Source organism: Blennius ocellaris (assembly GCF_963422515.1).
Source record: "Blennius ocellaris genome assembly, chromosome: 4".
Classification (NCBI taxonomy): domain Eukaryota; kingdom Metazoa; phylum Chordata; class Actinopteri; order Blenniiformes; family Blenniidae; genus Blennius; species Blennius ocellaris.
In genome coordinates, this window is record NC_137653.1 from 2,017,771 (window position 1) to 2,033,598 (window position 15,828).

Sequence of the window (15,828 nt, forward strand, 5' to 3'; positions counted from 1 at the left end):
AAAGGCCCGCATGCGGCCCGATTGGTGAAACCGGGGCGGTCGCACCGAGAAAATGTGAAATCGTCTCTCCGGGGAACCGAGTTGCAAAAAATGAACACAGGCTTTATATTATTCACGTTACTTCACCACAGCGGCGGATCGGTCCCAAGCAGACACATTAGGGATCATGTTGCAGCACAGAAATGGGATGATTTTGTACATTTGAAAGTACATTTTATTGAATTAAATGTGGTTGATGACATATTAAGTGCTACAAAGACGCTGACTGATTTAATAGGGGGGAAAAAGAAAACTGTAATGGTAAAACATCCATCTTCTATGTCATTTATTTGGAGGCTTAGAGATCCTCCGACACTCCTACACAGCAGGTAGTGGTTTAACAGTTTAAAAAAATAAGCCTGAGGTGGAGTGGAGTTTTGGACAAGGGAGAGAAGTTAAGACAGAAGCCAGTCTGGTATATTAAGTCAAATGCGAGACAAAAGGAGAAAACCTGCCCGGCTGCATTCAGGACGTAAACCCTCTTCTTATCTTCTCTGTTTAAATAAATATGCACTTTGTCTGAGGGCTTCACCTCCAGCCTCTTTCTGAAACGCACTACTGGCAACAGAACGCTCATATTTCATCGTTTTGTTTTGTTTGCTCAGTGGGGGGGTTGGGGGGGGGGATTTATGGCTGCTCTATGCTAACAACCAAGTTTGGATGCAACATGTGTCCAGCTGAATTTAGTTGTTGTTGTATTTAAAAGACATGCTGGGAGAGAAAATGTGTGCATGTTCGTTTTCTTTTGCAACTTATCACAGCGATATCACAGCAGTTCCTTGTGCATGTATGAGCTTATGTGTGACTGAGAGAGAGAGAGAGAGAGAGAGAGAGAGCGAGCGAGTCGGCGCTCGGTGACTTCCTGACCTCCTCCTTCACGTACGAGAACGTGCGGTTCAGTGTCAGAAACCAGTGACTAAAACAAAGACATGCCCGCCTGCATGTCTGCCTCACGCTCCCCCACAACGTCTTTGAAAATACACAAATACAAAGTGTGCGTAATTTTTTTTTTGTTGTTGCCTGGTTCATCCTGGAGGGACACAATGCCTATGAATTGAATGCGATTTAGAAAATTAACAAATTGTCAGCAGAGAGCAAAAAGGTTGAACGCAGGTTCAACGCAAAAAAAAAAAAAAAAAAACTCCTCAGGAAACTGGCCCCATTTGTCACTCTGACGGTGTGAAGCCACACCGAGCAGAATTACCTGACGGCGTTTCCCCCTCGGCACCTGAGCCATCGCCGTCTGGAAACCCACTCGTTCGCTCGGCGCCGAACTCGCGTCGTGACACATTTCCAGAGTTCGGCGCAAGTGGGAGGGCAGACACACCACAGTTTTGGTCTGCGTGGCACGGCTCTGACTCTGAAACGGCGCCCAGACGAGCTCACGCTGATTTCAATTTGGGGTTTTTTTGGGGTTTTTTTGTCTGGCGAATTGATGTGTTTTAAACTTCCCTGATAAGGATTCAGGCAGGCCGAGGTCACACTGAGTGGGAGTCGCACTTGTTTCCACAAAGAAGCACACACACACTCAAAAAAAAAAATTAAAAAAAATCCCTTTTTAAACAAAGTAAATTTTACAAATCCTGACAGACAGGTTTTAAATATTACATTTACATACACATTTTTTTATTATTATCAAGAAATATTACTCTTTGTCGGTATATGTGTCTGAAAATCTGGAGCTGCTTCAAGTCATGACCCAGTTAATTACTTTGTTTTTGTTTCAGCCCTTTTGGAGAAAAAAAAAAATTTCAAAAAAACCTCTTAGATCTGCAGGTTCTTCTTGTTTTTTTGTAGCACACTGGTACAGGAGCTCCACATTCATTTTGTACCCAAAACAGCCGACTTGGCGATTTATATACTGTCTGAGAGACGCAAAAGAAAAGACGTTTTCTTCCCGCGACTCCAAATGGAAATCGGCCGATCAGACGACTGCGAGCGAACGTACGGAAGCGCGTTTTGGGATGCAGGTCAGCGGCGAGGCCGGACCTGACCTTTGACCTCATCACGTGGAAACGACAAAAACAAAGTGACCGACGGGACCGACCACTCACCCCCCCCTCGGCTTCCCCCGCCTCACTCCGGACCGTTCAGCGTCAGCCTACTGACCAGCAACTGACTGACGGTGGCAGGAGACGGCTGTGTGTGTGTGTGTGTGTGTGTGTGTGTGTGTGTGTGTGGTCATGTTTTTCCTCAGGAAGTGATGACCAAAAGAAAGGGAACTACACACACAGACACATTTTCTCTCTCTGACAGAGACTCGGCTCAGCAGAAGTTCAGACAGCGAACCATCATGTGGTCTGATGTGGTCAGTGTGTGTGTGTGTGTGCATGTGTGTGTGTGTGTGTGTGTGTGTGGTAGACATCAGATGCAGATGATTTCCTGTTGCTTCACGCTGACAGGCAGCCTCATCATGCCGCTCTGGTTGCACTTCTCTCCCTCCACCCGGCGCCGATGAGACAGTGGTGACACACTCACTCTCTCTCTCTCTCTCTCTCTCTCTCTCTTCTCCTCCTGGTGAAATATCTCCTCCCGACGCACCACTAACCTATAAATGTCCATTTCCGTTCGTAGACTGACGCTGCGCGTTTCATCAGAGGCTCACTGGGTTCCTTCTGATCTGATCAGTAAGTAAGTAAGTAAGTAAAGTGTATTTATAAAGCGCTTTTCACGGATAAAATCACAAAGTGCTGTACAGGAGAAAAGGGAAAACAACAATATAGAATGTATATACATGTGTAAAACTAAAGTGACACTAGTGAAACCCATCAATCAAAAGCTCTTCTAAATAAATGTTTTCAGATCCTTTTTAAAAAGAGACAACAGAACAGCACTGGACAGTTTTGTCCTCATTCCAATATGTTAAGAGTAGCAAGTCAAAACACATCTAATATACACTAAAATCTTATCAGTCAAGTTATATTTATAGCTTTTTTTAAATGTTATTTCTGATTAAATCAAAGTTTCTTTACTTGTAAGATGTATTTTCTTATTGTATCAATAGACTTGAATTTAGATTTGAGTGTCTTATTGTCATTTTAAATGTCCTTATACGTGGGTGAGAAAGATGGCAAACAAGTTGATGAAAGCTATAATCTGCATCCTATATATATATTTTTTTTTTCAAATACATTACACGCATCCTGAGGCCAAATGAGAGAGACGTGCTTTAATATAATTGACTGTAACTACTGGGAATTCTGCCTCTGCCAAAACGACGAAGCACGTCTTCCCCTTAAAACTTAAAGGTTTTCCAGAAAAACAACCTATTAGAAGAAATGAGCAGATTATGACGGAATCGAGAGAAAAGAGGAAGAGCTCCAGAACGATCTGGAGACTGAAAGAGTCTGAACTTTGTCTTTTTTCATCCTAAAGCACTCATGCTGCTCCGACAGGGTCAAGTGGTTTCACATTAGTTTGACAGCAGCTTTCACTACCTTGCTCACACACTGAGTGAGCAGTGGGACATCACTGCCGTCAACCAGACAGGAAAAGTCAATTTAAACACGTGAAACATAAGAGTACTCCAAGTCTGAAGTCAGTAGACAAAGAATCTGATAAAAAAAAAGGGGGTAAATCTAGAAAACGACTCATGCAAAAATGAGCGAGACAATTTGAAACAGAGCCTCACTTAAAAACTGAAGTGAAGAAAAATGCATGATTTATGTCGACTGACACAGAAGCTCAAAAGTTGTTTGTTCATTTTCAAACCAGACTTGACCTGAAAGTTCAAACACAATCGATTTGTATGCAAATGTCCTGAGAGCCAATCAGTGGAAAGGCTGCAGGGTTGTTTGCAGCTTTGGGGAAAAAAAAAAGAAAAGAAAATCAAACTGCCTGAGGAAAGTGCTGATCATATGCATATGCATGACACGGCTGGAATGTCAGTTACAGTGTCTGATTCGGCACGGCCAAGATCAACAAGAGGCAAGATGGTGTCAGATTGTGTGAAAACAAAGTGAAACTCTTATCTCTGCGTCTCACAGGCCAGTTTTACACATAAAAAAAAAAAAAAGACAAACGTATCCTGATAGCGAAGCTTTAGCTACGTCTGCAAGCAGGCAGATTTCTGGACATGCCGTAGATTTAACATCCCACTAAAGACAGATTTAAAGCACAATTTTGCGACGATTAAATCAATACAGCAGGAAAAACCAGACAATACTTTGGTTAATAGATAAACTTCCTCCATCCTGCTGTGGCTCCACGAGGCTCGCTGGTTGTGACGAGAACAAAGAACAATATAGAATTCGATAAGGGGGTAAAACAAAAGACAGAGTAAACAGTTAATTAGTTTAGCGAGACAGTGAGAAAACGAAGAAGCGGCGAAACCTGTCTTGGTCCAAAAATAGAGGAAGCACCTTATTTAAAAAAAAAAAAAAAGCAGCCACAAACAAATATGTAATAATTACACATGGCATCACAGATACAGCACAATGGTTTAACCCTGTGATTTACCAGTAAACACATAAATAGGTATATACCGTCATGTTACGAAGCCTGAGGAACCTGGATTTGTACTTTACACTAGTTTGTCTGCTATAAGACTGTTTTAAATTAGGCTCTTGCTTGCTGTTGAAACGTTTGTTGGAGGAATAAACAAAAAAATTCATAAAGAAATAAAAAAACAAGTCATAAAAACCACATATAAAAGAAAAAAACTGCACATTTAACACCAGCGGCCTTGGAAAAGACTTAACCGAACGTCTTCTACCTTTCTGCTCGTCTCCTCTTCGACAACCAATCAGCCATTTGATTAATTACGTTCAGTTTATGAGCTCAGTGATAATAATCTATAGAATAAATCTTGCTCGCTGTCAATGTTTTATCCGGCGTGGTCATAAACGACAAGTAAATATCCTTTGTTGCCCCCCCCCCCCCCCCCGAGTGTGTCTGACAGGATGCGTTCCACACGGTTTAACGCCCGGACCATGTACAGGCTGGGAGCGACGTCCACATGACCGCTGCAGCCTATACACAACACCTTTATGCAAACAGGGAGACACTTGAGGACACACAAATACTGCTGCTCCTATTTGCACGTGCAGGAGCAGGGCAAGTTAAATAATTCACGTCGATACGGCCAGGAAATCATTACACAGCCACGCAAACACATGGGTCAGTATACTGAGGGAGATATATATATATATATATATATATATACGTCCCGACTGTGACCGCGCGGTACTTTTGCAGCTTTCTGGGAATCTGCAGTTTTCATAATAATCTGAGGACATGAACTTTATCCCAATTCCTTTAAATAGTTAGGAGTTAATAGTTGATGAGTCCCTTGGGCTTCAAGAGCTTCCTCACTGGATAAAGAGAAGGAGTGGTACATGATGTCAAGGCCTCACACACACACACACACGGGGACACAAAATACGCACAAAGACAAATACATACATACTCGTGTCCTGCTGTGACATCGGTCCTACCTATAGTGTGAGGATATGTGTACACAACGTAAACAAAGCATATTTTGGGGGCGCTCCTATATGTGACAAGAGAACAAAGCTAAACTCCAACAGCCTCGGCGCTTGTGTGATGATTCTCAGTATTCGTTTTTCGCTTGACTTGGTGGAGGTGGAGGAACGGCAGAGCGACGTGGGAGGTGAGGGGGGGGGTGTGTGAAAAGGTGCAACGTGAGAAGGAGTTCCTGGAAGTGGAGAGGAAAAGACGGGAGTGTGCTGCCGTCAGGAAGACAACAACAGAGCGGACCGTGACGCCGGCCTCATTCACAAAACGTACAGTAGGCGACGAGCACCGCGTATTGTTTGCAGGGCTCAAGGGAGGGGTAGAGGTGGTGGTGGTGGTGGGGGGGGGGGGTTGAGAACGGTCAATGACCTGTTCGGTAGGAGTGTCAATCAAACGTACAAGTGACACGGCGGGTCAGTGGAGGGTCGCTGCAGTTCGGGATAGTGGGAGTCGATAAAATCGACGTGAGCCTCGTTCACAGTGCAGAGGAAAGCGACATAATTCTGATTATTTTACTTACTAGTGACGCATGTCCAACCTGTTTTGCGGCCGTGTGAAAGCACCATTCTGATTTTTTTTCTCCACACCAGACCCAGAACGCGTCGCCGAGATTTTGTCGGCTAGTATTTAACGACTACCGGAAAGAGAATCCACACGGGCTGACCGGCGTTGCCAGATATGGCGGCGTCACTCAATTGGGAAGCCAAACTCTCTCACCTTTTAACTTTGTTGATGTCGTGCATCCGCGTGTTTGTGTATGTTTTTTTAAAAATCTCACATGTAATAGTCTTACGGTTTGATCATGATTCCTACACAGGCTGAGATGTATTGAGGCGTGTGGGTTTTATCATTGTTTGGGCTGGAAACGGCGAGTCACGTCTGGCAACCCGGGCCAAAAAAAAACAAAAAAAAACGGATCCAAGCCAAAATTGGGGAATTGGACGCCTGATGTGGGCGGAGCCACAGTCGAAGCGCCACGATGTAATTGTGTCACAAAATTAAAATTTAATAAAATGCATAGGTTATTGAGGCACTATTCTACCAGCCCGGCTCACTCGAGATAAAACGGGTGGCATGTGGCCCCTTTTTTGAAAACATTATTGTAAATAGAAGTTAGCGAACCACAGCAGTGAAAAAAGACGACATAACGACGGCGAGAGACAGATTTTATTTCTATTTTATTGTAGTGTATTTCACACTCCTGTAGTCCTTCTTATGGAAAACGTGCGCGGCTGATTCGTCGCTTGGAATGTTCTCCCATCATAGTTTTGCCTCTCACTCCAGGCCAACAGCTCGATATTTCAAAATGACTCAGCTGCCGCCATGAACTGGCTTTTCGACCAACTCGTGAAATCCTATTATCTTATTGGACCAGCCAGCTGCACGCGATAAGAGAGACGCCAATCACTCCTGCTATTTGTGTGGATAACGCGGGCCAATAGGGTGACCTTTGTGTTGACATCACGAATTACGATCTGCCAAACATCGTAAACTTGCCGAGCGGTGATTAATGAAGCACGGTGGGGAGTCCGTCGCCGGCGAATGGTCGGCGAATAGGTGAATCGGAATAAAATCCAGAGGGCGGGAAGCCATTTAAAGTCCCGTTTCCTTTTAAATTGGCATGATTCGTTGACATTTACCGTTACGAGCCGGTGATAAATGGAGGGGGTGGATTACAGTTCCGCGACTTAAAATAGAAAAACTAAAGCAGAAAAGCTGAGTCAATCTAAAAGTTCCTTGAAAAGACCACACATTTCACCCGAGCACGTTCTTATTGCGCCCGTGTATTATTTTTATAACGGGAAATCAGAGGAAAGGTTATTACATATCCCTGTTGTCTGTTGACTCATTTCTATGTTAAAGTGCACTGGCAAGTGAAATGAAGCCTGCATGTTTGAGGTTTTTTGGGGTTTTTTTTTGAACTCCAGATATGTGGTTTGTTAATAATATTGATGTATTTAGATGCAGGAAAAAAGACTCTGTGGTTATCTTCTAATTTCAGGATGTTAGAGATCCGATTTTCACAAATACGGTCGGTGTTTCTTTTGTTTTCATACCACGGCGCTCGGCACGGTGCTAGCCGAGGTCAGAGGACACGGTGACATTACCACAGTAAAGTCTGGCCGGAAAACAAGACGTGAGCCGGAGTTTGAACTAAAGCTGCAGACGGCGGCTCCGCGGAGCAACGCTTTGAGAAATAAAGCCAAGAGGTACAGATAAAGACGCTCTTCTATCCGTCTATAAAGCGGAGTCTGGTCACCAATTGTACGGTAAAAGTAAAAGCAAATGCTTCTTCAACTATTCACAGAAAATATCGAGTTCTGAGTACCACCATCATTGGTGAGAGGTTTACGCTGTTAGCTATGGACATAAGTACTACTCATACACTTATTTTAAATGTAAATTTCATAGGTTTTCATTCCAAGCTTTGTATTATTCTGATGATTTTATATTTTTCCAAATCAATTTGATTAAAAAAATAAATAAAATGTATGACTTGCTTCCACGTACCACTAGAGGGAGCCCACGTACCAAGAGAATCACTGTAATGTACATTTTTATTTAAATTTCGTCTTCCTTGTGAATAAAAAGACTAAGAAATAATTGTTTCCTGTGTAATGGTTATTTTAAGCATATCTTATTTGGTCCAGGGTTTATTTCAAAGTCAAAATGAAGTCATATTCGAGACATAACATCACACCGCAAATAAATTTGGTTCCTTAATTGTCATACATGTAATTTCAACAGGGTTGCCAGTCCCGTTTCTATAACATCATCAAAATGATAACTTACTGCAGACAGAGCAAAACAGTAATACAGCATCATATCGAATCAAGATTTGGGCTTAAAAAAATACACCCAACAGCAGAGATAAACCGAAAAATAGATATAGTTTCACCACCACCATAGAGTTTACTTGTTACAATGTGTGTCTGTCATCCTGTCACAGATATACTGTATTTCAATAAAATGCCGTCACGTTGTTCACGTCTCGCTTGTGACACGGATCATTTGATCTCAAGCAGCTTGCCTTGTAAAATGAAGGTCAAATAAAATAAACTGTAAAGAGTTCAACGTGTGTCACATTTTGCTTTGTGGATACGGAGATATTGAGAGAGAGAAAAAAGTGATTTTTCTTTTTAATGTAAAAATGTCAAGTTAGCTGCAAGCCATCTTCAAAATGTAAGAAACCACAGGGAGAAAATTAGAACATCGTTGAAGCCTGTGTTTCTCTCGCTTCCTGTTAGTTTTTTTTCTTCTTTTTCTCGGGCTAACCTGCAGTGATAATCATGTAATGTGCTAATATTACTATATTTCGCGCAGAAATTGCAGTAGTCTGAGGCTTTTGTCCTCTGCACAGTTTTTAAATATAATTACAGCCGGTGGAAAGTTGGCGATCTATTCATGGACGTAACTCCAAAGATATTCTGTTAAAACTGGAGAAGAAGTCTCTTTTATATTGTACTGGCCCGGTGAAATGTATAATAAATATTTTAAAAGAGAATAACAACTCGAGGAATTACACTTTGTGTGCTCGTAAAGTAGAGCCGAGAAAGGAAAATGATCATTTTCAAGAATGTGTCCGGAAGTTAGAAGAAAAAAAAAAAAAAAAAAAGTGAAGCGACCGGCCTTGAAGTTAATAATTACGTCCAATTTAAAAAACACACTGGTGACCTTAAGGTTAACCCGCACTGAACCTCCTCATTATCTGATCAAACCGAATCAAAGGTGGGCTTTTTGAAAACGCTGGCAACGCGATAAAAAGAAGAATTTATCGTAAATTCTTGCAGACTGGTTAAAAGTGTGTGTGCTGAACTGGAGCATGTCACGATCTTTGATCTGGGTTTTTATTTATACACACACACACACACACCCACACAAATGTGCAGATTTGAATACTTCAAGCTCGCTTATATCATTTATAACATATTCAAATGAACACAGGTTTTGCAAATCAGGGTGAATAGTTGAAGAGGGAATCACACAAACGCAAACAAAGCTCACGTGTAAAAGGTATAAGCTTTCTAAACACACTTAAAAATGACTGCGGTGGCGTGTGATGGACAACATAAACATAGCCTGGGATGTCGAGCCACTCCTTCCATTTATGACAACAGAACAAAGTCCACACGCACAGAAATACACACAGACACACACACACACACACCTCTCTTCAAGAATTATATAAAGGTAATAAGAAAAAAAAAAAAAAATCGAGAATCACGTTGTTGGACTTCTATTAAATTTTGTTTCACTGCAACTTGAGAATTGAAATGCGTCGTTCATGAAACGTGGCAGGTTTGATAGAGAAATAGGTTCAAAAAGTGAAAACTGAGTTGACCAAAAAAAAAAAAAAATGCTTGTGAAGCAACACGTTGCCACATTAATATGGCAGCTAAGCAACAGACTTCATTCTAATGTGGTGTGATGAAATGATTCTGGTGAAGATCGAACAATGAAACGACCTTTCATAACTTCTCTTATTTGCCAACCACAGATTTATCATGCGTCCTCAAATTTTAAAATAGGCATGTCACGCCAGTTTTGACTTCTTAACCTTTGATGGACTGAGAATCAATCGGATATACAGAATGTATGAAGCAGAAGTGGATTTCTGTTGCTGACAGTGTGTAAAACTAAGTGGCACAATAGATTCAATTGAGAGTGAGTGGCCAAAAGTACCAGCAGAATACTGGTAGTATGCTTTAAGTCAGGCGTCCCTCTTGTGTTGAGGCTCCTTGAATCTTCTATGTAAATATGACATTTTGCTTTTATGTGTATTTTATGTGCACAACACGCTATTTCTCAAAAACAATCCAGATTAAAACTGGTGTCAGTGTTCAGGAATGCACAGCAGCTACAAATCTCTGAACAACTAAACAGTCAAAATAGCCAAGATGCCATAAAATGACTAAGAGAAATTGCTAAAATTGGTCCCAAAAGCAAAAATAGTGTAATAACATATCGACATTGACGCTATGAAATGTCTTTGAATACGTCACGTTTGATTTTCCTTCATATCAGACAATTAAGATGTTTTTAAATCATAATCAGATAATGTTAATGTGATTTTTTTTTTAAACCTTTGCTGTATGATTTCACAGTGTTATCAGATCATTGCCATAAATACTGAAGAAAAGCACAAAGAGTTCCATACAACAATTCTCATCTTTTCACTGCAAAGTTCTGTCAAGACATTAAATCCTTTTTTCTTTTCACCAAGTATTTGTCCACGAGCTTGTGTGCACAATGTTGCTGAGTCACTGCTACTATTTCCCAGCCAATCATTCACCCCCCCCCCCCTCAAATAACCAAAAAACAAAAAAACACACAGGAATTTTCCCTTAATATTGTGCAAGATCTCCAAACTGTGACAGTGAGAATCAAGAGAACCAAGACGCATATTAAAGTGAGTTAATTAACAAATCATTGCTCATTGCAGCTGGAGGGAGACTCACCTGTGAAGCCGTGATCACTCACATAGTCATAATCTCTGCCTGGTGTTTGCATGTCAAACTAACTTTAGTCCACAGACATACTGTGGATCAAACCTGAGTGTGTGCCAGTTGTCAATCCTCTGACCGCACCCCCCCCCCCCCACCCCCCCACCCCCACCCCATCACCACCACCCCCCACCCCTACACCTCACACACACACACAATCTGTCATGAAGCCACAACAACACACAAGCATGTGGATATATACATTATTAAGCCTCTTATATATTGATCACTTGCGTCTCTTGAGTTATATTGTAACAAAACAACAAACAAACAAACATAAAACAGGGATTAAGTGAATCAAGATCGTGCATATTTTCGTTTTAAAAGACGTGCTTGTGTCGAGTTAATGTGGAATCGGTGCAGCAGCCACAACAGTCCCCGGAGAAACAAACACGAAGCGCAAGCAGGAAGGTGACTGACCTGATCAGAGGCTCGCGAGCGCAGCAGAGGCGGCGGTCCTGCGTCTTCAGCTGGAGGCGGCGGGGGTTCTTTCTTTCTTTTCTTTACTTTTCTCTGAAGGAGGGAGGGAGGGAGGGAGGGATGGGGGTGATGACGGGCAAACTTTTTTTAATTTATCTCGGGAGATTCTCCTGCAGGAGCGCGCGCACGGGAGCGCAGCGTCAAAGTGGTCTGGTGTGAGAGGTTTCTGACTGCCGCTCGCGCTCTCTCTCTCTCTCTCTCTCTCTCTGCCTCTCTCTCTCTCTCTCGGAGATTCTGAGGACACGGGCAGGCGGAGGCGTCAAATTACGACTGAGCCAAGTTGAACTTGTGTTTCTAACATTCTCTCCCGGTCTTTTGCGAGAGCGAGCTAAAGTAGAAACTAAAATTTTGTGTCTCCATTTTTTTTTTTTTTAAACAGATTAACGGAGCGTTAGCATAATTCGCCTAGCTAGCATCTATAGCCAATTACGACATGGCTGAGTAAGGTTGTATTTTATACTTTATAAAGTATGACAACAGAGATAGTACTTTTTTTTTATACACTTTCCAAAAAAAAAATAACGAAATTGTCCTACCAGAATATGGAACATAATCAATTATGTTGTAGATTAATGGCGTTGACAGCGGACCGGACCAGATTGTTGCCTCATCCCGGAAGTCACGGTCATCAACACCGGAAGTTAGAAATGATTCCAAACGTAAACTTTTTTCCTTTTATTTTGTTAAAAATATAAAACCTGAGCTTGGAGGCCGTGAGAAATGTAAACAATAATTGCAAATTCTCGAAATCAGGAGTTTGGTAGTCTGTGTCAAAAATAAATAAAGTCAATTTTAATGATAATTTATGGTTAAAGCAAAAGACAAATATTCAATGAAACGTACCTTTTCCATGTCGCATTAGCAACGCACCCTTAAAATTAAGTATTGGTTATTTGACTCAAACATAAAAATACATGTAAGCCAAGATTCTTTCTCAAAAATGGCGTGGCTTTCAAATTCTACGGAACCTATCTACAACAGTAGGCAGGTCATTGTTTCCACGCTATATATTCTTTAAAAGGTTTTTATCTATAGGCTAACGTTTACCAATGTTTGTGCAGAAGTAGCTACACCACAACTGAAAATGAAGGAAACACTTAAAGCATGATAAAACTATTTATTTTACTTGTGTGGCTTTAATTGAAATTTGTAAATCGTGGCACTTAACAGTAATCAAACATAATAATGAAAATCATTTTAATTGATTAAATAATACAAAAATAACTCTGTATGTGAGTTATTACCTTTCCGAAATACAGAGCAAACACAATATATCATGCCCTCTAAATGTATTCCACATTTTTCTCGACAGCCTACAAATCTGAGCTTGGAACTCTTGTCACAAAACACAAGAATGACGTCTATATGATGTTGTGAATTGCTGAAATACCTGTTAAGTGTAGTTACCAGAAAGGCATGTCAATGGATAGATCACGTGAAAGTGGGTGGTTACGTGTGGTGGAGGCCGACTGACTCCAGGGGCTGCCCCTTCTCCAACCAGTGACGACGAACAGAATCATTAAAGTCATTTCTCCGCCGCCTCACGTTTGTTCTGACACGAGCAAAGTCACCTGCTGAGAGGTGGCGACAGTAAAAAGAGAATTTGGCTGATTTCTTCATCAGTTCATCCACTTTTGTTGTGTGAGTCAGAAACGTGTTGCACTGACAGTAAGTGGCTCGGAATAGAAAACGTAAAAAAAGGCGGCGGAATCAGGTCCTTTTTAAAAAAAAATCTTTGATGTAAAGATTCTTTCTTCATTTGTTTAAACAATTTAAAACGCTGAAGTGTTTTATTCAGGGCTAAAAGCAGTCGTGGCTTACTTATTTTAAATCCTCCTCAGAACGTCTCATCAGCAGCAGATATATGTTCAGTAATTCAAACTATCACAAATTCATTTTGTATTTGTTTAAATGTCAGGCGTTGATAGCGACGTCTTTTCTGATGAAAACTGTTTTGTTTCCCACAATTTATAGTTTTTTTTTTCTATAGGTTATGATAAACATTCTCGTTTTGATCAGTTTATTGATTTTCATTACTCATAAATGATACTTAGTGGGGTTTTGTTTTAAGATTTGCCCCAAAAAGTTACGAACATAAACAAGTTTATCTTGAATGAGTTTTTTTTAAGTGCTGAAATTCTCTGTTTCCACAAACTATTGTGAATTAATCAGGAGCAATCATATCCATTTATTCAGCAAATGACCATATTTAGTAACTTCCTCTTTTTTTCCGGTTTCTTTGAATCTTCCATGATGCCTTGATGATGAACTGTTGTGAAATTAGAAATCTGGAATCCACTGATTGTACATTTTATGTGATTTTGGCCACTTTCATGCTGTTGTTGTTTTTTTTAAAACAGATTTCTCGATAGGTATGTATTACAAATAAGGTATATTACATATTTAATGCTTGAAAGGAGAAGAGTTGTTCTTTTAAATAACATTCCTGGGTTGACAGGAAGCATGTCAATGAACGGTCCATCGCGGCGATTTAACCCACCCGTGCTTGACGTACGGAAATAACGACTCCAGAGATCTCAATATGGAATCAATACCGAATTGCTCGCCTAAAACCAGCTGCTGGATTTGCCTTTAATGCGACACTGAGACACCCTGAGATCAACATGCGTCAAACCAGCCTGGAAACAAAAAAAAACCACCAAAAAAAAAAGTTTGCACAACAAGAAACGTTGAATCCGTGAAGAAACAAATGTTCCTGTTTTCTGTGAAAGTGTCAGTTGACCAGACGGTGACCCGTCCGTCTCAGACAGTCATGCAGCTCCTGAGTGACACTGCAGGGTGGAGGCAAAGTGAAAGGACTTTATGACTGTTTGCTTTTTCGTGACTCACAATCAAAACGTCTCGATTTTGCAAGGTATTAAGTCGAATAATCCAAACGTCTCGCGTTTTGATGGGCGACTGAACCTGTTGCTGTTAGACGTCATATACCGCTTTGTCTCCGTGGTGTCAAACGTCCGGGTTAGTGTGATGACAGCCACTGGAGTTTTTCCATCAAAAGAAGCTGTTGTCTAAGGCTCCTTGGTATTTAATTGCATGGATGCTAATTAAGCAATATTTGTTTCTGTATTTCTACTGTGATGTCATTTGCCTTGTTAAAGTAAAAGAAGCTGTTGTCGTATTGGGGGGGTCACGCTGTATAGCAAAATAAAAGCTGTTTGTAAAAGAAAAAGTGCAATGAATGTGAATATAATCTTCTTTTTTTTGCAGTAACATGAAAGAATCATAGCAGTCGAGGGTATTTATCAGTTTGTGCAGTGACTTCAACGTGTTTTCTATACGGACTCTGTGGAAAGTCATTGCAACTCGCACCGCAGACAGCTTCAGCACCGGATTCACTTCCTGACGCCTCCTGGAGCAAATCCAGGACCTCTTCAGTGCAAGGCTCAACTGGATTCCACACATGGACCTCAAATATTGTCCGTCGTCTCCCTACGGAACAAATCTCAAGCCAAAATCTGATGCGTGATCAGCGTATACTGTTGTTGGAGGCCTGCGCTGAAGTGATGTCGAGATGAAATGTACCGTCTCAGACTGACTGTGTCTCAGATATTAAAATGAACCTCCTGTTACCTCAGTTTCGTTTGTCCGTCGTATATTTCTACACGTTGATTTAAAACAGCTGGAAAGCTGCGCTTCTTCACGGACCTGTGTGCCACAAAGCGCAGATTCTGTGCTCTTTCACATAGAAAACGCCCCCAAACGCAACATTTCTTAGAGCTAAGCTTAAAAAAAAAAAACAAAAACAGAAAAATCCACCCCTGAGAGTTTTTGCTGTCACAAACAAACGGAGCAATGATTTCTGTGTGTTTGTACAGTGAGTCCCAGCAGGCCTGAACTCCACATATCTCATAAGGTTCGTCATCAAAGTGCTCGTGTGTCTTTAAGGCAGGGGTGTCCAACATGAGGCCCGGGGGCCAGAAGCAGCCCGCCAGAGGATCTAATCCGGCCCGCCGTGGGATTTTATTTAATTTTTTTAAAATATATAAATATGAAAACTGACAGAGGCTGATCTAAAAACACTAGATTGTCAAAAATGACATTCAAAACCGCCCTCGGTCAGAATTTGACCCCCGACATTAATGCAATCTGTGGAGGTCACATGACGCAACGCCTTTCACAATAAAACAATGAGTCCAACTTGTGTGAAATGATACTTTAGACACGTAAACTCAAAAAAATGTCCAGATGATGACAAATTGTTTTAATCCTGAATAAAAAATACTATATTCAGGTGACTGAGGTTTTTTTTTTTGTTGTTGCAAATATAATAATATCTGATTTCCTTCAATATGAATATTTCAGAATAGAC

The 15,828-nt window shown here is 41.1% G+C and overlaps 1 protein-coding gene across 1 annotated transcript in view; it reads right to left on the minus strand.

Annotated features, from left to right (window-relative positions):
- Nucleotides 1-11,511, minus strand: part of pparg (peroxisome proliferator-activated receptor gamma) — a gene marked incomplete at its 3' end in the record, with an annotated part of 44,984 nt that extends 33,473 nt beyond the window's left edge. Inside the window, exon 1 of the mRNA XM_080494920.1 lies at nucleotides 11,439-11,511. The remainder of the gene's footprint in view (nucleotides 1-11,438) is intronic.
- Nucleotides 11,512-15,828: the final 4,317 nt, after the last annotated feature.